General features: G+C 39.4%; 2 long non-coding RNA genes and 2 other non-coding genes across 5 annotated transcripts in view; all 4 read left to right on the plus strand.

The window, feature by feature from the left end:
* LOC138857332 (uncharacterized) overlaps positions 1-25,977 on the plus strand; it is a 247,497-nt gene that overhangs the window by 90,559 nt on the left and 130,961 nt on the right. The gene's annotated exons all lie outside the window — the stretch shown is intronic.
* Positions 1-25,977, plus strand: part of LOC118681300 (uncharacterized) — a 98,110-nt gene that overhangs the window by 14,504 nt on the left and 57,629 nt on the right. Inside the window, exon 1 of one of the 2 annotated variants that reach the window (XR_004977003.2) lies at positions 13,460-13,765. The exons of the other annotated variant lie outside the window; for it this stretch is intronic. This is a non-coding gene — a long non-coding RNA (uncharacterized lncRNA). Of the gene's footprint in view, positions 1-13,459; positions 13,766-25,977 lie in introns of those variants that run through there. 2 annotated transcript variants of the gene reach the window in all.
* On the plus strand, positions 19,267-19,338 carry TRNAW-CCA (transfer RNA tryptophan (anticodon CCA)). The gene has a single exon. It is a non-coding gene; the product is annotated as a tRNA-Trp (tRNA).
* Positions 22,306-22,377, plus strand: TRNAW-CCA (transfer RNA tryptophan (anticodon CCA)). Its single transcript has one exon. It is a non-coding gene; the product is annotated as a tRNA-Trp (tRNA).

A 25,977-nucleotide genomic window follows, 5' to 3' on the forward strand; every position in this document is an offset into this window, starting at 1 on the left:
GTCGTTGTCGTTGTTATTGCACTTATTTGTTATGTGTTCTTATTTTGCATTCATATCTATGTACGTACGTTGTTTTTGTAGCTGTTCGGTGCTACTTCATACTGGTTCGCAGTCAGCCACATGTGGCGTAAATTCGCTCAGCGGCTGTGAGCTATTCAGCGCTGCAATCATGTCCCAGAAAAATGACAAATGATTGTTAATTGTCAAGTTAAATTGTTAGCAATGAAAGTATGCGCAAAGCGGCAACGCGAAGTACGGAGGGAAGCCGAGGCTGAACAGCTCACAGGTTCTACAAGTTGGCCAAATCGTCGTTAGGGCGTCAGTAGTCGTGAAATGTATTGAGGTAGCGTTGGGAGCAATGACCCCTAATCGGTCAACGGTGACGCATTCGATAATTTCGTCATGAAATTCCCAAATATACTAATGACAGTTTTCAGGTTACCTCAAACGATCGTTGAATCACTGATTGCATACGCAAATTGCGTCTAATGTACTCAAATGGTGTTTGTTCTTATAAATTCCATACGAGTTTTGTAGATATGAATATAACTGCATTAACTTTTTTTATTTTATTCGCAATACCCAAAAATATTTTAATAAACGAAATGTATTTCTGAAGAATTAAAAGAAGCAATATTTTATTTAGATTTGTCCTACTGTTAAAAATATATGGTATATGTTAGATACCCTACTATACTCAGATTTACCATATGCATTATGTAAGCGCATCCTTCTGTACATAATATTTCCTTTTTTGACGGCAGGGATTCTTGTACAGAAAGTCAGCGCTATTTAAATGTTTTTAGTAAATCTTGTTCTTTTTTACCGATTTTGTGTAAAAATAAATGTTCTTCGAGTTTTCTATTTGCAATTGAGTAAGGGTTTTTGGAATTTAAATTCTGGATACATCTTTGAAAATCCTTCTTTGTTCGGACGGTCGGATAACACCACTATAGCTCGCTTATTCAATCGGGCACGTTCGCGTTCTTTTTTCGGCATCAAACTATGCCTACAAATGCCAATTCTGGCTTTTTCTTTTATCGTGTGAGACCAACCAACCAACAAAAATTCTACTTAAAGATTAGGACGTACGTATAAACGGTACGAATATAATTTTTCAAAAATCTTGTGTACTTTTTGTTGGAACTCACCTATTTTCTCTGTCTTTGATTCATCAAGTTCTAGTCGGTTTGCCACTGAACATTATTTTTATACCCTGAACAGGGTATATCAAGTTTGCCACGAAGTTTGTAACACCCAGAAGGAAACGGCGGAGACCATATAAAGGGTATATATAAATGATCACCGTGACGAGCTGAGTTGATTTAGCCATGTCCAGTCAGTTTCTGAGATATCGATCTGAAATTTTTAACAAGTCTTTTTCTTACCAAGAAGCTGCTCATTTGACGGAACGGCCGATATCGGAAAACTATAGCATATAGCTTCAATACAAACTGAACAATCGGAATCAAGTGCTTGTATGGGAAACTCTTTCATTTGAAGAGGTATCTTCACGAAATTTGGCATGTATTATTATTTAAAGCATTAATCTAATCTCCGAAGAAATTTTATAGATCGGATGACTATGGTATATAGCTGCCATATTAACAGAACGATCGGAGTAAAGTGCTTGCATGGAAAAATTTTTTTTTGACGAGGTATCTTCACGAAATTAGGCACGAGTTATTGCTTAAGGCAACAAATTATTCTCCACAGAAATTGGTCAGATCAGATCACTTTATCATATAGCTGCCATACAAATTGAACGTTCGGAATCAAGTTCTTGTAAGGGGCCTTTGTATTTGTGAAGGGTATTATAGCTTCGGCGCAACCGAAGTTAAAGGTTTTTCTTGTTTTACTTGATTTTGAATTAAAAATTTTGAGTTCTTACTCTTCCTGTCTCTTATAAAATGAATGGAAATCCATAGCTATGCCATATATGACATCCGCCTAGTATTTATATTAGAAAGAAATCGTTTTTTATAAATCAATAATTTAAAAAAAAAATATGAGTTCTCTCATACATTTAACTCGATTTCGAGTTTTTCTTAGTCTCTTCCATAGAAAAAGGAATACTTAAAAAAATTTTAAAGTCTTTTACCATATATTAACTCATTCTTTGAACAATCATTTTGCAACATAATTTGTCAACACAGCTGTTTCGAAATTCCTGTTTTTTGATTCTCTCAGTGCAAAACAATTGGAAGATTTTTCTTGAAAATAATAAAACCTGTACAAACGAATTGCGTGGAATTAACCGGCTATTAGTGTCTTCGCTGCAATTTTTTATTTAATTATTATGTTAATTTAAACACTTTCCATTTGTATTATATGTAAGATTCATATGCTCAATTGAAATTCTAATTTTTTTAATTCTGAGTAAAATGTTTACTGCTGATTTTATTGCATCAGTCTCATTCACAAGGCTCTGGACATTTTTGAACAATACTATAAAATTAAATTTTTCTCTATTACACTGGTTACAAATTTTTGTAAATATTTGTTACGTAAAAACTCATAGCAAATTGTGAATGTAGAAGAGACACTAAACAATAATATGTGAATGGAAAAATAAAATTGAAACGACAGGTTTTCTTGCGACATCAGAACATATATTTTCCTAAACAGTACAAACATCGGCTACACTTAGAGAAAGTATTGCTTAATATAGAAAAAAACATTTATGAATTTGGCAAATATTTGGCTTCTGGAAGGTATTTTTTTCAACAATAAGCTGCTAGTATTGCTGCACTCCATTTCCTTCGATAGCGCTTCTCCATTCAGGAAATGCTCTGATGGAAGCCCTTGCCTTGTTCGTCCCTCACACCATCCAAATTTGCCGGAAAGAAACTCAGATTGGACTCTCATGTGGACTCGCATATGTATTTAGAAGGAAATATTATAACTCAATATTACATCCCAAAATCTCTGCTGGTTTTTTAGATAGATTCTAATCACGTACTAAGTCGGGTAAAACACTTTGTGTCAATAATTGTGGATACTTCATCGTTCTGACTTAAAACAAGTTCCGGAGTGGAATTTAAGGCTGCCGTTCGGCACTATGTAGAATGGGTCTGCTGGCTGAAGACAAATTTGGATGTTGGGTAGTGTGTTTCGACTTGGTGGTAATGCCTTTTGTTTGAGTCGAACAAAAAAACAATCACTTACATGATCCTTTGGTTCGGTCCAAATCATTGGTATAGCAAATGCCATATATCTGGGTTATTGTTTAGCCCAACCTATTATTAATCTCGATTTCTCGCAGGAAGTCCAAAACGAGCTAACTAGCACTGTTCATTTAATGACATTAAATTACGACGCTGAGATTTGGAAGTAAATTATCCACACACGTAACAAAAACTGTCGAGGTCGTGAGAACACTTTCGTGGCATGTTTACGATACATATATAGGTATGATATAAGTTAGTCGAATTCAGTAGTTATATAGTCGTATAAATGAAGTTATTTGAAAAAAGATACGTATATGAGGTCAGGAATAAATATGTAGCTGTCACAAAAGAAAAACTGGATGTGATTGAAACAAAAACATTTTATTTAATGAGGGTTCATCAACATAAACCAAATCCTTTACAAAGTTCGTGTGACAAAAACAGTTTTTACTAGCGTAATCGGAGCATTATTACATATTGGATTAGATTTAACCGAAAATTCTGGGAGATCTTTTCTTAACTCTGAAGAAATTTTAAGATTATAACATCACTTTTTTCATAAAATACTATCACATCTCCCAACTATAAAGTCTTCCGTTAATGGTGCAGATGTATCCATAAACCGTTTGGACCACAGAGTTTTGCTTATTTTTACGCGAATATTCTCTTAAAGTTTGTTGTAACGTTTAAGTCAATATTAATTTCTTCTGATAGTTTATGCTTGAATCTATGTTTTAAGCAATATTTTATGGAATGAAATATGTTTAATCTTCAAGAGATTAATTAAATAATACAATATAACGGTGAGCGGTAAGTATATAATATCTACGCTTTTTCCTTGTAACAACTTTCAAGATGTGGCTAGGAATGCTCCATTATAATCAAGTTATTTAGTGCTAGGATTTTTAAACTTCAAATCATATTTATAAAACTAATTTTCAAAAAAACCAAGTTCGAGAATATCTAGTAAATGTTTTCTAAAGTACTCGTACTTACTTCTTTTGTTGCTCGCAGAACTGGATTGGACGCTCTTTTAATCCACCTTTCACACCATTTCCGTAATCTTTTGACGCTTATTTTATTTGTGTGTTTACTCAATTATATAACTTGGATTTTAAAACAGATAAGTTAATTATTTCGTGAAATTTATATTTTCGAAGAACACCAATATTGCACAGTTCCACTTAGTATGTATTAGCCTTAACCGACAAATTTTTCGAAAACTTTGTTTTTCTTATGTTCAACGAAGAAACTAAATAAAAATAAAAAATACTTCAGTTTTGGTTCGTTTTTTAATTTCACTTTTTCACAATATACCAAAACACAAGAAGATTAACTGCATTTGTTAGAAAAAAGAAAAATGTTGTTTTGAATTAGTTTTCTGTTGTCTAGTCGACGTCCGCTTGAGCGTCAACACACGCACACTAATCGAGCAACAAACAGCAACTAACGTTATTTTGAAAACGGAACTCAATTGAAGTGAACCGAACGACAGGACACGGGACTAAGGACTAAACAACATCAACGCGCTAACTGTAACAACAATGGCAACAGCAACAGCAGCAGCAGCAGCAACAGCGGCAGCAGCGCAGATGTCGCGGACTAGCAGCGTTGCGTCGCAGCAGCAGCAGAAACCGTGCTGACTGCCAATGTGGAAGCGGAGTTGTGGCACGACGTCTTCGTTTGGTCTAGTGACGGTGCAACGCCGACAGCGTGTGTGTCCTTTGACTACTTTCACTGTTGCTGCCGATATTGTTGGCCGTTATTGTCGCTAACTAAACTAGCTATAACCCCGATATTTCTGGCTGCTTCCAAAAGGCTGTTACTACATTCTATTATGGCAGGACTTGCACGCACGCACTGTGCTGGCGAACGATGCAACAATAGAACTAAGCGACAAAAAAATTTACCCATCAACAGCGAAGCTTTAACACAGATAAATCACACAGCATACGCGCGAGCTATGAGCACCGCTTAACCGCTGTGAATATAACGAATGCGCGGCAGAAACGCGCTTACAACTAAACGTGATGACAGTTGAACGCGTAGTGCGGCTAAATAGTGGTGATTCCTTTTTTCTAACCCAAACAATTTTTGCCATTTTCGATAAGCGATTCTTCTTGCGTGCTGTCGCTCAGTTGCCAGCTGATGCTGGCTGGCGGCAGCGCGCAGCGCCAATGTGTACCATGACCATTATAATAATAACTAGCATTGCTGCAGCAACAACAACAAGCCACCAACCAACTCCAAGCCATTCCACTGCATACAGTTGAGCATCAACCAAACGACCAACCAATCTAAGCAACCACCTTCAAGCCCTTTAAACTACGGGTACGCATCCCCCACCGCTGCGTCTGCAACATTCATCCAACCATTCAGTCATCCATCTACATACGTAACTGCATCCTTTCTCCTTTCACTAGTCAACCCGCCTCCGCGCACCTGCCAACAACGCCGTTCACTACTCACATGCGCTCGGCCCACAACCCAGCCGCGCATTCACTCACTCACTAACTCGTTCGCTCACTTGCTCGCTCGCTCATGTCGCCAGCACTAGAAAAAGGATGTGCAAACAAAAATAAAAACCAAAATTAAAAGAATAAAAATACAATCCTGAAAAAACGAACGCGAATACGAGCGCTTGCTGAGCGCTTGAAATAAAAATCACTCCAACTATGAAGCAATAACGTAACAACGCTGGGTATGTGTGCACGTGTGCGCTTGTGGAAAAAGCAAAAGGTTGGAAAAGCAAAAGCAAACAAAGCAAAACAAAAGAAAAGGCATGAAAAAACAGCAGAGAAAAATGCAAATAAAAATACGAAAACACAAACAACCCCACTCGAGCGCGCCGCTCACCACCCCAACGCACCTTGACACCATGCAAACTGCGAGCGAATTGAGGAGAAAACTCGCCCTGCCACGGACACGCAAACAGGAGAAACGCCACTATACTGTTATAATGCCGAAGCGGCTTAAGTGGGGTGGCTCTGGCAAATGGTTTGGCTGTAGTTGGTCGTACAGCGGGTCGCGCGGTGTGCAGCAGGGCTAGCAGTGAGTGAATGAGCACGGCGAAATGAGTGCTCGAATAAAAATAACCAAACGAAAAAGGATAATATTTCTCCTGTCGCGATTTGACTCATTTTTATGGTTTGTATTTTTTCTTTTTTATTTTCTGGTTTTTTGCTTTTCTTGTTTTTATGTTCTTTTTTCCATGTTTATAAGTATTTATTCGACACTCATTTCATGCGGCTTGTGCTCACATTATACGCTCAGCCAAATGAGGCGTCAATGGAGAATAGCAATTAATAAGCCGTAATATAGCATATGTATAATATTATATAGACAAAATAATTTCAGAACCGACTGATTGTTTTTTAACGGAGAATACATTAATAAGCGAACACAATATATCACATGGACACAAGCACGCGATAACAGCTAACTTTTCTTCCTAACATGTCGCAAGTCTCTGCGAGCTATTTCTAATAACTAAGTTTTCGTACTTAACCCACCGAAGTTTAATTCGTTTCATCATCCGTCAAAGAGTCACATCCTGTTGAACCAACAGCTAATAATGTCCAACGTGCGATAGCCGGCGACGTCTAAGCACAAACTAAATGTCCAAGATGTTGGCGATCGCCTTGGCAAATCGTTGTGGCCTTCAGTTATTTATCATCGCCCCACAGACAGCAGCACAAAGCACAACAACATGTTCGTACAACAGTTGTTTGAGTCCAGCCCGACCGACGGGAGGCAGCAGGTGGTCCAAACTTCGCTCAGCATCGCAACCTACAAAGCAGACAGCAAAACAAACGAAAACAGTGGCAACAGCTCAAGTTAACATCTACATTACTGTAAAGCAACGAAACGATTCGGACCAAGGCGAAATGATAAGAAAATCGACAAAAGAACGTCCAGAGGAAGCATTGACGCAAGGAAAATAAGAAGCGCAACAGTCGAATCGCGGACAGGACCTTCTTGGCGCAACAGCAAATAGGCTCACATTGCGTACTCGCGTCCAGTTCGAAGCGCGCGTGAGGAGAGCGCAAATTGGGCGATAACGTAGGGTGGTAGGAAGAAGGGGAGACGACGCGCTACCATTTGTAACGCCATCAAAACCATTGCAATCATCATTATCGTCGCCATAATCATCAACGAAAGCACCCACCAGTGGAGTCACGCAGGCAAAATAACGCATACTGAACATAAAAAACAACAATAAATGCAACAACAGTGTCACCAGTAGCATGAACAGAAACTAAGAAAGAAAAATGCAAAAACAAACAAAATAGCTTAAGACCATTTGAGTGAATGTGTCTCACCACTAGCCTGTGCGCTCTTCGCCTCCTTGCTGTAGGCTGTCCAAGAGCAACAGCTTCGATAATAATGGGGCCACTGACGATGGCAATACGCGAGCAAGACATTTTCACGACTTTCTTTTCCTCTTTCGTCGTAAACTTAGATTTCGCTTAATTTTTCTTTATTTTCCGCCTTAACTTTGGCTTTCGCAGCAACGAAGTCCTGTGTGGGACTCTTTTGTGAGCAGACTGAATACTGTTGCTACTCTTAGTTAGTGAAAGAGAATATTTTCTTAATGCGACAGAAAAATAAAATCTGTTGGCCAAGTATAACGAAAAATGCCTGAACTGGTTCACAGTTGGGCAGGCAGAGGGACGTTGGGCGACCGTGTGCGGTATGGTTTCGCAGGCTTTCTGGAGTTGAGTAGTTTTCCTAATGCATTCTTTACACACGCTCTGCTACGAAATCTGAACATCGAGACCGGCTAATGCGGCAGTTTACGTACTTCCGCGCGACACGCATAAGGACACGTCCATATATCTATACAAGCATGCATTCGAGGAGGTGCATTCGGCTGTTGTATGCGAAATGCAACAACAAAAGCACACCAAGGCGCCAACATAAGTAGTAAAAGGGCAATAATGTTAACTGAACGCAACTGCCAACGAGTATAACGTTGGGTGGAGACGTATGTGGAAGCTGTTTCGTAGCGTAGTCGGCTTTTAGGCGTTCAAAGCTGGTGTGCGGAAGCTTTATGTGCCGCCTATTCTGGGGGAAAGTGAAATTAATTTATGCTTTTTTACTATGTGTCTTATCAACGTCTCTTATCTTTCGGCTCATGGCGGTCGTTTGCGAAGGAGGAAAGGGGGTCACCTCTTCGCGTCTTGTCACATACACATCTGCGTTGCACTGCTGGCGCTGAGCGATTCTGTCAACTTTCTTCAGTTCGCTATTGTGCGCTTTACCAGAGCCATTTTTTGTATTCATCTAGTATTTTGCTGTTGTTGCACTAGCTTGTATTTGTTGTTTGCATAGCAACTTGACGGCTCGTCAGCTGTGGAATGAGCGCCCAGTGAAGGGAATCAAATTGTACTAATTAAATGAGAGTTGAAGTTTTTTGTGAATCCTTGAAAGCTGGAATTATACTAGTTTATTTTCTTTACCAGCGCCGCTCTTATTCATCAGTTGTGTGTGTGAATCGTGTTGAAATAGTGAAACATATCATATATTCGCGAAGAATTGCGAGCACTAATTTTTAGACTTTAAACATATCTTAAAGCTAACAACACCTTAGAAGACCTCAACGACCTGGCCTTGAGAAAACTAATCTATTATTCCTTTAGGCAATTCTATAAAAAAATATGTTTTAAAGTATTTACAACAATTTCCCCGCCCTCTCGCAGGATAATAAAGTTTCGATTGAGGTTCGTGATACCAAATCTTCGACAGCTTCTACAATCCCAAAGCCAATAAAGTGGTCAAAGGGCTTGCAGTATGAACTCTTCCCATTATTTAGGAGGAAAGGTGTAACAAAGCCTTGGTGAGATCCCTTAATACTTGAGATAAAAAAATTAAAATACATAAGCATTAGATTCTCTGAAGAGTTCTTGGTGACGCTAACGCAATCATAATTTTACATATATTTTATTCCCTTTTGCATGATTCCTATTTTGAATTGACTCATTCATCCGATTTTAAATTAATATCGTATTTTAAAAGTTAAAATCTTTACAAGTTATCCAAGAAGCGAAGGGAAAATGAGAAATTATGCTAAAAGACCTCTTGCAATTTGGTACAAATTGGATCCACAGATTGGGGCTGGCTCTCTAACTTTTGCGGTCGCTTATAACGTTATGTCAACGTTGGTATCCCTACAGAGAACTGTACATTTGGCAAACGTAGGTATACGGGAAAACACGCATTCACGTACTCAAACACGATTTGTATGAATTTATCGTTGATACTCCAGTCGCCGTGAAATTATCTTGGTGGTCCTGGTAATGACAGCGCCTACGGTACGCTGGGCGCAACGCAGTTGAGACACACATTTCAGGTACTTAATATGTGTATGGGCATTTCTGGTGCAAGGGATGGGCCGTTGTATTGTTGTTATTTTTATTTCGTATACTTTCTACGTGAACTTTACATGGATATCATGTTGTTGTTTTTATCAGTTTTACTTTCATTCCGACCAGTAGTGCCTTTGACTAATTCGTGTGTTCCCTTTGGTGGGGCGATTCTATTTATCAGTCGGTAAAATTCTAATTCTGTCTATATGCGCACATGTGCACACACCTACCCCTCATTGCTCCTCATGGCATTGTCGCGGCGCTTTGCATACGTGACACACATGGGTGTGTGCGTCGGTGCGCTTGAGCGTGTGTGTGTGGCCCTTCGTCGCTGCTGTTCGTATGCCTCTAATGGGGTGCTTTATGACACACAAATAACTGCAAGTACAACAAAAACAATGTGCAAGTGGCTGCCAAAGGCTCCCAGTTAGTTGTGCTTCCAGCCTCGACTTCACCCACACACACGCACGCACACATCCAAGCGAACAGAGCAAGTTCATTCCCGGTCCGCCGCACCCAACACATGCCGTCGTCAACAAATTAAAATTGCAAAAATTTTCTAACACCGCCCACTAATGCCGCCCCTTCCTGCCGCTATGCCCTTGCCTTTGGCCTCGCTGGCGCTGTTGTTATTGTATGTAATTGTGAAACGTGTACATGTAGTTGTTGGTGTACGCGTGTGTTAGAATAAAAAGCATATATGATATCCGCCAATTTGTGTGCGTGCGCATGTATGTGTGAGTGTGTGTGTATAAAGTTTCGTCTGTGTTCGCAGCCGCGCAGCTTTGGCGTAATTTTTTAACTAATTTTCTATGCAAATTTAGCTCATTCTTCTCGCTCGCGCTCTTTTCCCATTTTTTTTTTCTAACAACAGCAACAACAAGTACAACTTATAACAACAAACATTTATACACAATGTGAATCGTACATACGAGGTGCATATGTGATGCTGTGCGCCACTGGTGTATTTGAATAGCTGCTGCAACCCCAACCCCCGGTACACACACATCTTCAACACAACCCACTGTAGGTGAGGTGAGGTGACTTTTTCGGCTGGCTCAGCGCCGCCGCTTTGTTAGTTGCCACATTTGGGTTCGCACTTTTTGTCGTTTTCCATGCTTTCGCTGTTGTAATTGCTAACACCGCTTGGTCCTTTTCGCATTTCCATTCGGCACTTTTTAATTTTAATTTTTCGTTTCAATAGAATGGCCTATTCCATGGCAGTCATGCGTGCGTGTTAGTGTTGCGCGATTAGTAAAAAAAAGGTTAGTTGGTGGCAGCGAGCGGAATCACATTGAAACGACATGCAGATAGTGTATGGCGTGGTTATATGTACCATGTATACTTTCTAAAGCTCAATTTCAAATGAAGCTATACATTTATTGATGTCGGTTGGAAAAATAACTAAAAATTCTTAAATGGCTTATGACAACAAGCAAAAATAGCGATTTCCATCAACACATGAAGCTAAAATTGAAACCTTATTAAAATACATCAGAGAGATATTCACAAATCTTTAGAGACTAAATAGGACAAGAACAGACCACAAGGATTTGATGACGCAGCTTTTCTTTTGAAAACTGTGACCTTTGATTTCGAGTAGACCATTTATATTTCTAAAAATAGTGCAAATTTAGTTTGTGCTTCTTGTACTAGGTCTAGTTGAGTCAGTTGGGAATCAAAAAAGAGGTGAATATATATAAAAAGGGCCTTTGATTAAACTGTTAGTCGGGCCCTTTTCCTAGGCACACTGCACTACCCAACCCATCCCAGGTGCCGCACTTTAACTCAAATTCATTTGTTTAAACCATTTCAATGTCTCATACTTCCCTGCAAAAATCATTGAACTTCACAAAATGCTACTCCGCAAGGAGGAATCACGATCGTTCCACGATGTGCCATCTTGAGCGACGAGGAAAAACGAAGGGCAGTGAGTTGCTCGTATTCGGGCAACACGCTTTGTACTCTTGTTCGTCGCTGCTACCTAATTCGGCATCCTTTCATTTTGAAATTCTTTAAATGGTGACAGTTGCGTCCAATTTCAAATACAGTTTTGTAATTTATTGGGAAATTTCAATTTTATTATTTATTTTGGATATTAAATATGGAAATAGATATGTATGTATATACGAATGTGCATAATATAATGTTAAAATGATCTGGAAAGAATGACAGAAAATTACCCGACTTGTGTTACCCGTGTGAACAGAGTGCGAAGTGGGAATAAGCAAGAAAAGTTTTCTCGTTGGAAGCCAGACTTCGAAAAGTGGACCCATTTATTTTCGGTATGAATCTGAACATGCACATGATTACATTTGTCTGCGTTTTCTGTAAACAAAACTTAATATAAAAACACAAAACACAACTACCTATAAAGAAAAATATATTTTCTAAACATACTTCATTTTAATGTTTTCTTGTGCAAAATGCTTAATTTTTTTATGTGAATAGTCCACTGTTTGTGATATGGCATAAAAGCAGTCAAATCGGCAAAAAAAAACTTATGAGAGGGTTACAATGCCGAAAGTTGTACTATTTAATATAATTTTTAGGTAATATTTATATAGCACTCGCTGATCAAACGCTCTTTTTCTGACTTCTAACAAAAGATCGTAATGATTTATTTTCCTTATAAATTATGTTGCACTCCTCATGAAATCATTGACGCTTCGCAATGTCGCTGAAAGAATAACTCGCAAATTACTTATCACATAATAATCACGTTTAATCAGAACTATATTCCAAGAACTCAACAACTAGCTAAAGTATATTTTCTCCAAACGTTTCAGAACGATACAGATTTGTCCACACACAGCGAACTCCACTATATATCACTATATATTATTAAATGGAAATGCATGACTAAATACTAATCACTTGGCTGCCACGATATATTGTATGCGCATGCCATTAATTCTTTTAATGTTACAAATGAAAAATAATCTAAAAGGCTCCAAAACGCATAGATACATACAAAAAAGTTCGTAGACACAGCATACAATGAAAAAATACCCATACATTTAAATAAAAAATATATAATGAATTTTGTTGACGCGCACTAAAAGGGCGGGCAGACATTAAAACCGAAAGTTAAAAAATAAAGTAAAAAGGAAGCCAGTAGCATTTTCATATCCAGAAGCATGTTTAGTGCAGACTTTGACGGGGCGGCCTGACATTTTACACACGACGACTAGTGCGCGAATTGCCAAATCGACAATGACTGTGCGGCAAAAATTTGCCATTTTACACAACATATAGCGCTAGTAAAAAATAAATACCTTCAAACATGTCAGTAACGCGTCCGTCTCACGCACCCCGCGCCCAAATTCGTGTCTCCAAACATCGTTCCCTTACTTACACGCCACTAGTGGTAGCGCGCTAGTGTGGCGCTACCTTTGCCTGAACCCACTTCATTAAGCCACACCACGCCAGCACCGCGCCACCCGTTAACTTCGCGCTCCACTAATGCCCTTTTTGCTCGCGCTTACGCACCTTCTGTGCTCTCCATAGAAATGAAACGTTATAGAAAAAAGTCGCTCACAGCGCTCACAGATCCCGTGCGCCTTGCGTACCCTTGCCTCATATGCGCGCGTAATTCTAAAAAATTAATGTCTCCCCGTAATTTAAGCAAAGTAACATAACGCAAAGCACCGCAGCGCAACTACTAACATCACCTTTCAGTTCCCCACCGCTGCCATTGAAACCATCGGCTTTAAAGTGCCTCGCGCTGGTAATGTCGGCAACAGCATCCTGCAACCTTCACTTTCCTATTGCAATTATTACTTGCTGCTACTGCTGCACAACAGCCAGCACAAAAAATGTTCCCCCTAGCTGTTGTAATTGTTGTTGTTTGTTATAGAAAAATGTAAAAAACCCATAAAATAAAATATAATTTCTTTCTTTCGCGGCGCAGCGCGCTCGTTTTACTGATGATGGTTCGACGCAGCAGCGGCAGCGACGCCAGCTCTTCTAATGCTCATCTCTTTCTAACTCGGCAAATTCAAAGTCAGCCCGCTACGACGCTGCACAGAAAAGCGCTTGGAGTGCTTTTACCAAACCATAAAGCAAGCGCTACCAGCACCAGCAAGTGACTAAGACGAGGGCTGCGACGAGCGCGGCTGATTACTACTTTTATTGCCAGCAAATACTCTCTAAGGTAGTTGCTTCTCATCAGCGGTAAAGATGCCGGCAGCAGAGGCAAGCGCGCCAAACGCCAGTTGCAGTGAGGTGAGTCGCTTTTTTGCGAACTGAAATTTTGGTGGGTGGTTGGCTGGCAGGTCCTTTTTTACTTACACCTTTTTTTACTACACATTTTTAAAACTTTGCGGCAGCAATTTCTCTGGTACGTCGTCAGCGCTGTTCCGATTGCAGTTGTTGTTACTATTGCTTTGTGCGAAACGCGAACAATTTTCAAGGGTGGTTTATGAGCGCGCGAGAAGTTTGCCTTTGCCTTCATGCTAGACCGCATTGCACAGCGCCGCACTTCACTTGCCGCCCAACGGCCTCCCCGCGCGCTCGCGTCAATTGAGTTTTGCTTTGCTGCCTTTAGCTTGTACTTTGGCTTTCATTTTGCCTTTGCCTTGCTTCAACCGCTGCTGTGTAAGCGCGTTTCTGCACTCCTGTGTGTTTGTGTGTGCGGTCTCCGTCGTTCACTGGCAAAACTTCTATTTCGCGTTGTGGTTGTTGTAAAGGCTGTTATTGTATAGTGTTTTGATTTCCTCCTCTGCGACTCGCTATTCACTTCATCATCATCTTTTGTGGCTCTCAATATTTTTTAACTACGTGTTCGCAGTTAAAAAATCTCATTTTATTTTTTATGCTGGTATTTGTTTTTGTAATACTTTAGAAACACCGTTTTTCTTGTTGAGTACACGGAAATAATTTTCTATTATATTGGCAGCTTTTCGTGCTAGAACTTCGTCGCTTAGTGGAAATATTTATTTTGCTCGTGGATACGGTGGTCTGTGGTCTAAATCATAGACCTCGAAACATTTGCGAATATCATAATTTCCGGCTATACTAACACTCGAAGTAATTCCCCTGTATCTGGAAAGCTTGTTTCTGGACCAACGCAGAACATCATGTACTTCTGATTAATATCAAATTTATCGGAAAAACTTCCTACGATATTTTTCAGTGTACTTTTTATTTTAAATGTTTTTCATATTCTTGTCTGTTGGTTTCGAGCTTCGTTGCTTCCAGTGCCTTTCGCCGCCTTGACACAGTAGACGTGGCATGTTTATGTATACACAGTTGTTGTTGTTTCAATACACACGTTTACAGGTGGCGGCAAACCATCGAGTTCATAATAAAATCTCCGCTCAAGACATGTGCCGGTCCAAATGCTTGGCGGTTAACATTTCACAATTAGAAATTTCAAGCTTTTGAGGCGTAGTTTTGAGTGGTTTGGGGCAACCAGGATAGACAACTTTTTTGAAAATTGTGTACCTTTTAAGCCTTTTAATTCATATACTATAAACAATATAAAATTTCTTGCGTTTCCTCCTATTTAGGAGATTTCTTGAAGTAAATATAGTAAATATACAATATTTGATTATATATTGAATGAATTTCTCGTTCACACAGAACATGTTTGGCGACCACTGTTGCAAACAATTGGAGCAGTCACAACGGTATTAGCAACAACAACAACACTAACAGCGGCAGCTAACGCATACATTCAAAAATTGTTTAGAGAGTTTTGAGTGAATAGATGAACTCAAACCAGAAAGTCTGCTTGTCTCCCCCCGCGCTCCCAGAGGCTGTGCAACAACCAGCAAAAAAATGACGTGTCGAGGGTTAATTTCTTACTGCACCTCGCGCCACACAACTTATCTTCCTCATTCTTTTATTTTCAATTCTTTTACTTTCATTATTTTCCTTTTCATTTGTTATTCTTTTTTTGTTCTGAGTTTTGTTATCAACATTTTTACAATACCTAAGTTGTGAACGCAATAGTATGTAGCAGCAGTTGTTGTTGTTGTAAGTGGATGCTTAGCAGGCGTATTCAAATGCGCAGATGAAGTGCTTGTAAATAGATTGTTCATATGTAGGCACAACCGGGCTGCTTGGTTGTGTGTGTGTTGGGGTGCGTGCGGGTAACATGGCAGGCTTTCAGGATTTCTGGTGTGCGATGACGCTGCCGCTGCTGCCGAAAGTGAGGCAAGCAAAGGTATCCTTTTCGTTGAATTACACAAGCATTCTTAATTTCAATTCGCGGCCCTTATGACAGAGGTAGCGAGTGTCCTGTGGAAAAACGTATTGCATCGGAACCAAAAGCTTGCCACCTTTACATTACTAGGTCAATGTCGAACTCTAAAGGAGATTTCTCCTTAAATATCAGTTCCGTAAAACCGTTGCAAGATGTGGATTATTCTATAAAAATATAACAAAATTATCGATAAAATTCTGGAAGATGCTGCAGCGCGTCTAATTGCTTGTTCTTCGAGAAAGTAGGGTTAGGCTTTGTTGTATAACTTAGCCAGGGAAATAGGGGTTTGATTGCAACATTACTCTTATGTAATTTGATTTTCTTTAAATACTTTTGGCTTAATATTAATCGATTCAAGCTTTTCTTGCTGGGTGTGTTAGTCGTGAGCATTTGCGAAGAACGTGTTCGATGGTCGGTAAGTTTCCACTTGTGCTTGCCAGCATGGCACTTATTATTATTTTAATATTTGTGCTTTCGTCAAGGCATAACTGGATATGATGCGATGTCGTCACGAATGCTTGCATCGCTGTTATGTAAACGATACAAAGATGCACGCACATGCGTACCGATATTTAAATTTAGATAAATATGAATGCCTAAGATGTGTTTGCGACCACACAGATAGTGGAGTCTAACTTAAGATTGAACGCATGCGGATCGCAATGGACTTAAGATAGAAGAGGTCCTGTATACATACATACATATGTAAATATACGGGCATTCATATTAAATTAGCTTCCATAATTGTTTCATAGGTACAAAGGACCTTTTGAGGGGAGAAATTGTGAATTTAGAAATCTCTTTTTTAATTTTTATTGTTGCATACATACTTACAAGTATACATAAAGTAAATCTACATAGTCAATTCAATGTTGAAATAGTCACATAATAAATACGCATTGCCAATTTCCCAGATAAGATATGAAAATGGGAAATAGTGTGTGAGTGAAGGGGGGGTGTGGTCGCGCACGATTGCAAATAGTGCCACAGGGACTTATGCCTTACTGCCTTACCTTCTATCCATCCACGCACACCTTCTCATTCCAAAGCTTACTTACCTAGTTCCCCACAAAGTATTCTTTGACAACGTCAAAAACTGAGTTGCCTTTGTATTAGTTGTCGATAATAAGTTTAAAATTCAGCCAAAGGCACAGGGGCGAGTGCGGAAGGCAAAAGAAAAAATATACAGCGCGCAATAGTACTTTTATAAAAAATCGATATGAACGATGTGTAAAGCGGCAACAGTGTGTGGCAACAACAACGGCAAGTCGCAACAACGACGCGAGCGTCAACGACAAAGTTGGCGGCGCTACTCGCGTTCGCGGATGAAATTTCAACTAATGTTGTTGGTTAGTGGTTGTTAAGCACCACTACTTACGCACAAGCATATTCCTTTGCTACAAGCTCTTCAAAAAAATGCTAATATGAATGTATAAAAAAATGGAATACACTTTCATTAGAGGAAAAAATTCTCTTTGAGTCGTGATATTCTAATGAGACGGCGAAGAAGATTGAATTCTGATTTAAAATTTTCAATAATTGAGTTTATTACAATAACATATTGTATTTTTATACCCTGAGTAGGGTATATTATGTTTGCCACGAAGTTTGTCTGTATATATGCAAACTAGTCCCTCAGTGTTTAAGCTGTCGATCTGAAATTTTGCGCCTGCTCTTTTCTCACTAAGAAGCCGTTAATTTGTCGGAACGGCCAATATTGGACCAATACAGCATATAGCTGCCATATAAACTGAACAACCGGAATAAAGTACTTGTATGGGAAACTTTTTATTTGACGAGGTATCTTCACGAAATTTGGCATCATTTGATCAGATCACTATTTCATATAGCTACCATACAAATTGAACGATCGAAATTAAGTTCTTGTAAGGTGTAAGGAGCCTTTGTATTTGTGAAGGGCAACCGAAGTTAATGGTGGTCCCATATTTTGTTGTGGATACATGTGGGTCATTGTTCATTTTCAAATTCAGTTTTTCCGAAAGAAAAGTTTTCGACCGCTCTGACCGCGAAGTTGATGTTGAAATCGCCAGCAAAAATAATTAGAAATTTTTTACCATTGGTAATCCGATTGAAATAATAAATGTTATTGTATTGTTCAATTCAAGAGAGATACTGCTCTAAAAGATGGGGTAGCCATTTACCAAAATAATAATAATGTTACTAATATTATTACTCCGAATATTGAATTATTTATTTTTTACTTATTAATTCAATTTTTATTAAATGCCATATTCTTATTTGCCATTAAAAAAACTGTAAATATTATATTATTATTTTTGAGTCACCCTTCTATTCCATTGATTTGTTCTGCTTGATATATGCGAACATACGTCTTAAAGTATGCAAGCATTTCGCGCATATTTTGTGATCGTGTTAGGTTTATTTCCGTTACGGAATTTCTTGATTCAGTGCAATAGCTTAAAACACCAAATGCAACAACAATAACAACAAACAGAAGGAGAAGTTGTTTTATATTTCAAAGGAAGTTTTACCTGAATTAAGCATTTGCTGCCAATAAAAAATCGAATTTTAAATTAAAATCCATTGTCCAGTTAGAATTAGCATAAACTTTCACCATGCGGGTGTAGCATCAACATGAACATTATAAACACCACCATTAATCTAACAAAGACCCCTTAAACAAAGGAACGAAATATACCTAGCAAGTTGTGACTACCGAAATTTCAATACATTGAAAGAATTAGCGTGAAAAGTTGCACATACACACCGTGTAGATATATCTGTAAAAAAGAGATGAACGAGATTTTGGTTAGATTTGTCAATACGGGCCTAAGAAACTCTTAGAAAATATAGCATAAATCTAAGGTATCGCTGTTGGGTTCGTTCGGCGAGCGAATATATCTATCAATATTACAATGAATATGTATCAGTATCATGTTGCCATGTTGTAAGAACTCAAACAGTTTCCGTTCACATTGGTGCTTATTAATCCGAGCACTATTAAAAGGGGAAGATGCCTGTATCAAGGCGCATACTTTGCCGGTGAAGATAAGTTCCGCGCTCTCAGCTACACTACCTTCTGTCGCTGGCGCTCGCTAAGCTGAATCATTTCAGACCACATATGTGTACACACATTTATTATTGCTATGTACTATATGCAAATGTTTGTCGGTTGTCAAGTCCACGTCCATCGCTTAGCTGCCCGCTGCATTAATCTGGTCGCGCTTATCAGCCCAACAACGTATTTGTTACTTTTCAAGCATTCTTATTTTAGCTACCCACATTAATTCGTTTTATTATATTATATAAGCACCTAACATCGTGACACTGCGTCCGAGATACAGGGCTGCCGGCGGATCTCTGCTCGTTACTTAGCTTCGACTTTGTCATTCGGCGTACGAAATCAAACTATTTATCTGCGTTCGTTTTCGGTTTGTTTACTGTAGTTTATTTATTGCATTTGCTAGCCCTTGCATACGAAAATATTTGTGTAAACGAATAAGGTTTCGGCTTCACGAATAAAAATTTATATGAGGACTCCGTGGCGCAACGGTAGCGCGTCTGACTCCAGATCAGAAGGTTGCGTGTTCAAATCACGTCGGGGTCAATGCATCAATTCTCAAATATTGTTGCAAATAAAAATTTTTATTGTGATTTCGAAAAGTTTCAAACTACATAATAGTTTGTTTTATTATATAGATATGTAGGGATGTATATATGAATATATATTATATCAATATTAATAACAAATAACGACTTACTTGTCGCTGTGCACTTGAAGAATTTTCCTGAAAGTGGATGAAGGAAATTTCAGTGATTAATATAAATGAATTATAAATATATTGTTCATATGTATTGCGGAATGTATTTATATTAGGGTTAGAAAACAAAAGTAAGAAGTTGGTTACCAGTTGAGTACTGAGAATATAGGTTCAATGAATCACTCGTATTTAGGCATAAATTCTCAGAAAAGTATCGATATTAGTTAGCGTATGTATAAAATGTTATTATTAACTTTTGATTACAGCACTCATAACTTTTCAAGAAAACTTGTTGTTTGTTTTTTAAGCGAATATTGATGAAGAAAAATCGTTCTATGCCGATTTTGCTAGTATATTGTTTTACTTGTTCCAATGTTTGTAATAGGTGATGAGTTCTCCCCACTAGTTCTTCGTTATTAAAGATTTTCATACTAAATTCTGATAATATCCCAATACTTAACCGTCTATATAAACTAATTGCAAACGGAATCGATGAAGAAGTATGGTATAGTAAAAATACCTATATATGTTTAGGAAAGCAAGTTGTGTTTTCACAAGGAATCTCGAACTGACTAATAAATTAATTCACACTCCGAAGCTTGCGATTTTAACATTGTTTAAATCAATACATTTTGCACTTCTCGTTGCCTCTCGAATAGTTCAGAATGCGCCAGTAAAAAATACAGTTATCCGATTTACACACAAGAATAGCAACAAAAGCAATTGAGTAATCGCAGAACTCGGCTGGAGTGCTTAGAGGAGAGACAACTGCGAAACACCGAAAGTTCCAACAATAAAATTATCCCCCGTCCCAGGCGAAATATAATTCAATACAATTGAGCAAAAGAAATAAATGATTATAGCAGTGTCTGCACAGGGGTGTGGCGTAGTTTCGCAATGCTCTACAAATGGCCATCATAAATGTAGTGCTTCGCTTAGAACCTAAGCATCACACCAGCTGCAACGGACCTTAATAAAAGCCGTGGGCGAGCGTGGCTGGAATGCGAGTGGCGGAGAAAGCAATAATGGCCACGCCGCGGCACGTCGCACCACTCCTCATGGTGCACATCTTGAACTAATGTTGTTGCTGGTGCGGCGTTGGATTTCACGTTCTTCGACGCCATTTGCCGCAATTTATATTTAAACTTGCAACATTCTATTACAACTTTTTTCGCCGCTAAACTATGGTGAAGCAACGAGCTAAATGCTGCCGCTTGAATGGATTTGTTGCTGCTGCTAACCGCGGCTTTGCAAGATTTATTTCGTAAGCGGAAAAATGGGCGCAGCTGAACGGCTGAGCGGCATATTGCCAAGGATTTCTGAACTGAGACGGGACTGTAGTCTTCTAAGCAGCAGAGTGGCGTTCAGAGCATTCTCGCTCGACGATCACAGTTGCGCGTGCAGCGACCTCCTTCGGCCTCACCCCCTACTTTAGACTACAGTATTTAGTTGGTTTAGTTTTCTTTTGAAATTCGGTTCTCCTTCGCCACTCGAAATTCCTTACCAGAAGCTAAACTTTGTACAAACTACTTGAAAATTGGACGGACGGACGCGGCAGGCTACAATTTTGGATTGTGCGGCAACAGTAGCCGCAAACATTAGCCCCGAGAAAGGACAAACTACAAAGTAGCAAATGGATAAAGAAACCGAAAACTTCACAAGCAAACAACAAAAGTGTAATGAGAAATAGCCGTGGATAAGCGTTCAACAACAGCGCCACAAATAACAACAAAACAATTCAAATGGTTGCAAATGAAAGTTGTTAGTGTTAGTGTTAGTGCAAATGGTAATGGCCACAGTATGCTGAAGACGGCCGAGCAGGCGAAAACGGAATCTATTCGGCGCTTTTGTTGTTGCCATTGTATAAGCTATAAGTTTTGATCAAATGTGCGCGTATTGGTATTGTAAGGCAAGCTGCAACAACAAGGACGGCTGGGGAGCCATTGCGGCAACGGAGCAGTCAGCCAAGCAGTGAGCCGCGAAGCAGCGACTATTACCTTCACAAAACTTAGAAATAATCACCGAAATAAATCTAAAAATGGGCTCCCCCGGCCCGCCGCAGCAGGCTCTGCAGCACCGCGTATTTCACCTTAGATTTGCCATTTGCCATCCCGGTTACTTCGAGTTACTTTTCTGGCCGTTGTTGTTATTATTGGGATGTGTTAGTTGTAGTCGAAACTGTATCTAGCTGCTCGGCGGTGTATCAAGTGGATAAATCTGAGAAGTGAGAAGGAAGCCAAAGTCGTTTTCTTGAACGCTCTCAGTATGAGGGGGCTGGGGGTGGGCTACGAGTGAAATAACTCTGTTGCGCGTTTGGGGTTTTAAGTTTTTGCGCTACTTAAGGGCATAGTGTACACGTTTGGTCGTTAGTGTTAGTTGTGTTGCTATTTAGGCTCCCGCCCCACCGTCCATTTAAGGTACACACAACCGTACACACGGCTGCTTTTGTACACACATACCTTGAATTTTTATATCCTTTTAAATATAACGGCTCTTCCCTCTAAACAGACGCCGCTCATATAAACGATGAAAAGCGCAAAAATGAGAATCTAAAATCCATTTAAGTAGGGAATGAAAACAACGAGAGAGGGGCGCGCTTTTAGAGGCGCACTATGGTATTTTCTAGCGCTTTATTTGCCGTTTCTTTGTCGATATTTAATATTTTTGGAAACAGTGTTCAAAGAAGCATACAAATTTTAAACGTTGTTTATTTCGACTTTTCATAATCAGATTAAGGCAAACTGACCGCAACTTGTTTTATCATGTTTCTAGTTACTGTTGTTATGCGCTTACTCGGCGATTTATTATAATCGGACTCCGTGGCGCAACGGTAGCGCGTCTGACTCCAGATCAGAAGGTTGCGTGTTCAAATCACGTCGGGGTCACAAAATAACTATTGAATTTATTTTTTCAACTAATATTTATAATTTAAACCGGAAATTGTGCAAATGTTGGAAAAAAATTATATTGGCTAATAATAATACGAGTATATACTTGTGTGTTGGTAAGCAGGCAGTCTTTATGGTTTTTCTTTAGATCTGGAAATAATCTATATAATCTATAATCTATGTTCATATACAAATCTAAAAATAAAAATATTTCTGTAATAAAGTATCTACCAAGAGCGCTACATATGGGCTTTAGTATTTCTCTGAATGCCATTTCGGTTTGAATGCGCAGACTGTTGGATTTTGGCTTGATTATTTTTGCTCTGTTTTTGGGGCGAAAAGTACTATTTTAAATGTGTTTTATGCCACGAATTTAGAAGTGTTTTGTTGTTCTATCCAAAACTTTTTAAACTTTTTTAGTAGTTTTTTCAAATTTTTTATAAAGTTCTATAAAATTGATACAATAACCGCCTCAAGGGTGATTTTGAAACTATTATGTCTGTTAGTAATAATTTTCTAGTCCTTTAATTACTGTAAAAAGTTTTCCTCGTATTTCTTAATAATCTGAAATGTTTCCTACGAGCGCTTTTCGAAATCAGGTCTGTGCAAAAACGAAACTTGCAACTTCACAGAAGTGACTGAACGGTTTAGACGATCTTGAACTCTACTCTAGGATATTCCAACAGCTGTTCAAACACAGACTGTACAATGTTTGTGGAATTGAACTTTTTCAAACTGCAGTCGCGCTAAAAATATTTGCCAATGCAATCATTGAACATCGAAAGAAAACAAGCTATTTGCAATTAATTTGAAATAAGTAAAGGTCGATGGCACAATAGATGTTGTGCCACCTTTAGCCTTGACAAAGTGACAGTCTGAGTTCTATATGCACTTCTCTACGTATTTCACAATTCGAAATAACTTCAAGCTTTTTATAACTACTTACTGTAAGACGCCTTGTTTATTTAAGGTTTCATGGTTTATAAAGAAAAGAAAACTATAAACCGTAAAAACTCCTATTTATCCTTGATTAAGTTTGCCATCTGGTTTATGTGATTTAAATGTATGTTTTAACTGGTTGTGGAGGACTCCGTAAACACTGTGCAAGCGAATTCGAGCATATAACTCAGTGTTACTGCCTTTTCGCTTTTAATGCTTTTTAATATAAAATTTTCTTTTATAGTTGAAATTTCGTTTTCGCCCCACACCATATGCTGCCACACGCCGACCGAATGCAGCACTCCGTTCATGGTTTAGGCGTCGTTCTCTAAACGTCTTAGAAATCTAAACTTGCCAACCTTTCCTTTTCATCTTCGCATCCTCATCAGCGTAGCTGCTTGCCTCACTGCCATCTATGCAGTGGCAACTATGTACCTCCACACTACACACGTTCGCACTCGCATAAGGCAAGTCGTAACTCACCCCTAACGAATCGTACATAAATCTTCTTTTCAAAAAACAAAACACTAATGCCAGAAAGGAAATAAAAAGAACTAGAAAATTTAGTATCTATACAAAATTTTTTATTACAACGAGAAACTTAATGGCTGAAATGGGAGTGAGGCGGAGTGGGAGAGCGTTGAAGCGGCGCGGTGGGGTAGTGCACGGTTAGCGATTGGAGAGCTACTATAGACGCTGGTAGTGGAGTTTACACGAAGTGAATTTCGGCAGAGACGCTGACGCTAACACTGGCGGTAAACTGAGGTGCGCTTGTGTTAGTGGCGCGCCAAATATGGATGTGGAAACGGCAAATGCCATCCGATAGCACATAGTAAACAATACCACTATTAAATTATTGCCGAAGTAGGCATCTGAAAGCAATGGCAAGTTTGGAGCATATTTCTTTTGCATACACTAAAATCCTTTGGCTTTAGATGAGCTTTGCAAATGCGCGTGGACAATTTAGTCGACGAACTCTCCCTGATCATTTTATCGATATTAACTATCAACTTCATTGGCATTTCGTTATTAGCAAGCCACGAACTCAAAAGCGCGCTATCGGCTCCCTCCTCAGTGGGCGCTAGCAGCTGCTGTGGAAATAGTTCGCTGCTCCATTATCGAATGCGCTAATGTCGTTGCTATCAATGATTTTAGCTCAGTGCGAAAACGCTTCACAACGTCGTTGAGCGTCAGGCTGAGCGCGGTTAGTAAGTTCGCGCAGCGCATGGCATGCAGCTCGGTTTAGCACTGTTGGTAGCTTGCGGAATAGTGTGTATAGTTTAGTGTAGTTTTTGGCATATTTTGTAGCTGTACGAGGGACAGCTTCGCTGCGGCAACTTTCACTGCCACTGCACCCCCTCCACAGCCCGCTGCGCTATGTCTGCTTGCCGCACTTAAAATTTTACATCGATTTCTTTTACGACTTTTTATTATTATTTTTTCTTAAGCCAAAACTACCCTTAATGATGGTTCGTGCAACACAGAAAAGGGCACAAACACTCTTGTGCCTGCACACATACAACGCACACTTAAGCACGTTCATATACGTAAAGAACGTTAGAATAACGGCATAATAGGGTATAAAATTTTTAGAGGAATGTTTATTGCCTTCGCCCTACAACGAAGCGTTGCCCCTTTCGTCTTTCGTTCTTGCTTCGCCTAATGCCTTGCGCGCTCAAGTAGTTTTCAGCGTCTTTTGTTGCAGAGCAGAAAGCTATTTGTTGGTTGGCAGAGGCTGAGCAGCGCTGTCCTGACGCCGCTAACTAAGCAATAATAGCTGGCAGCCGTCAGCAGGCAGCATCAGCGTGGCAGCAGTAGTTCGGCTAGCAATTTCGAACCGCTCCCCTCCGACTTACCCCCTCCAGATCGTTTATTGTCGACTGTCTCATTCACTAAGGATTTTTAAGTTTAATTTTTCTCCTTTTTATGTCCTGTTATAAATATTTTCGTTAGGCTCGTTTATGATTCTGCTGCCTTCTAGTCTTTTCAGCTTCCGCTTAGCATCTGCTCGTCTGCGTTGGCTTTGCTTTCGTTGCGCTTGTAAAATCATAAGGTTGCGATACTATGCTTTATTGTTATTATTTTTTTACACTCGTTTATATATAGGTGTAGGGCGTTATGCATGTGCATTCGCGCTGTTACTACCCGCCGCATGAGCGATTTATCCGTTCTAATTTTAGACATTTTATTCTCGCTTTTATTATTGGCACTGCCTTTGTTTCTGCAGCACCTCTGCAATTTTAGTGCAGAGTAAAACTTTTGTTGCCTTCCCGGCTGCGCTGCAAGGGTTGATTAGACTGTCGCTATCGACTCTGCCGGGCTGAGCGGCTAAGTGGCTGAGTGGCTGGCGGGCGCTGGCTACTCGGCGTTGCTTCGAAAGGCTGCTTATGGATTTATGCACTTTTGCATAGTCAGCCTGTATGTTCGCGTGTGTGGGTGTGCACGCTATGAAGAAACCAACAATGCCACAATGGCGAACAATGCAAGGATATTGATATGCTCGAACTGCTGTGTTGCCTTCGAAAGTTTAATTCCAAGAAATGAAAACCTTGCAAGGGTTATTGCCTGTGAGTTGCCACACATATCATGTCATGAGCTGGCGATCTAGGAAGCTGCTGTATTGGTTTAGAGATAGGGTTTGTTTGGATATGTCAAATT

The sequence above is a fragment of the Bactrocera oleae genome, chromosome 5 (assembly GCF_042242935.1).
Source record: "Bactrocera oleae isolate idBacOlea1 chromosome 5, idBacOlea1, whole genome shotgun sequence".
Lineage (NCBI taxonomy): Eukaryota > Metazoa > Arthropoda > Insecta > Diptera > Tephritidae > Bactrocera > Bactrocera oleae.